Genomic DNA, 1,452 nt, shown 5'->3' with positions numbered 1-1,452 from the left:
TGTGGTATTATGATATAACGTATAACGTTATGTGTTGTTACGATATAACGTATACCGTTATGTGGTGTTACGATATGACGTATAACGTTATATAGTAGTACCATATAACGTATAACGTTATGTGGTGTTTCGTTAAAACGTATAACGCTACATTTTATTATGAAATAAGGTATAACGTTATATGGTATTACGCTATTTAGTATAACGTTATAAAGTATCACGTTATATTGTATAACGCTACGTGGTATAACGATATGACGTATAACGTTATGTGGTATTACGATATGACGTATAACGTTATGTGGTATTACGATATAACGAATAACGCTATGTCGTATTACGATATAACGTATAACGTTATGTGGTATTACGACCTAACGTATAACGTTATGTGGCATTACGATATGAAGTATATCGTTATGTGGTTTTACGATATGATGTATAACGATATGTGGTATTACGATATAACGTATAACGTGATATAGCATTACGTTATAACGTGTAACGTTATATAGTATTATATTATATTGTATAACGCTACGTGGTATTATGAAATAAGGTATAACGTTATGTGGTATTACGATATAACGTATAACGTTATGTGGCGCTACGATATGACGCATAACGTTATGTAGTATTAGGTTATAACTTATAACGTTATGTGGTATTACGATATAAGGTATAACGTGATGTAGTATTAGGATATAACGTATAACGTCATATAGAAATACGATATAACGTATAACGTTATGTGGTACTACTATATAACATATAACGTTATGTGGTGTTACGATTTGTCCTATAACGTTATATAGTATTACGCTATAACGTATAACATTATGTGGTATTACGGTATGACGTTTAACGTTATGTGGTATTACGTTATAACGTATAACGTTTTGTGGTATTATCATATGACGTATAACGTTACGTGGTATTACGATATAAGGTATATCGTTATCTAGTATTAAGACAAGACGTACAACGTTATGTGGTATTACGATCTAACATATAACGTTATGTGCTATTACGATATGACGTATAACCTGACGTGGTATTAGGATATAACGTATAACGTAATGTAGTATTAGGATATAACGTATAACGTCGTGTAGAAATATGATATAACGTATAACGTTATGTGGATGTTACGATATGACGTATAACGTTATGTAGTATTACGTTATAACTTATGACGTTATGTGGTACTACGATATAACGTATAACGTTATGTGGTATTACGATATGAAGTGTATCGTTATGTGGTGTTACGATATGATGTATAACGGTATGTGGTATTACGATATATCGTATAACGTTATATAGCATTACGTTATAACGTGTAACGTTATATAGTATTATGTTATATTATAAAACGCTACGTGGTATTATGAAATAAGGTATAGCGTTATGTGGTATTACGATATAACGTATAACGTAATGTAGTATTAG

Source organism: Bombus pyrosoma, linkage group LG18, assembly GCF_014825855.1.
Source record: "Bombus pyrosoma isolate SC7728 linkage group LG18, ASM1482585v1, whole genome shotgun sequence".
Lineage (NCBI taxonomy): Eukaryota > Metazoa > Arthropoda > Insecta > Hymenoptera > Apidae > Bombus > Bombus pyrosoma.
This window is presented reverse-complemented; position numbering follows the sequence as displayed.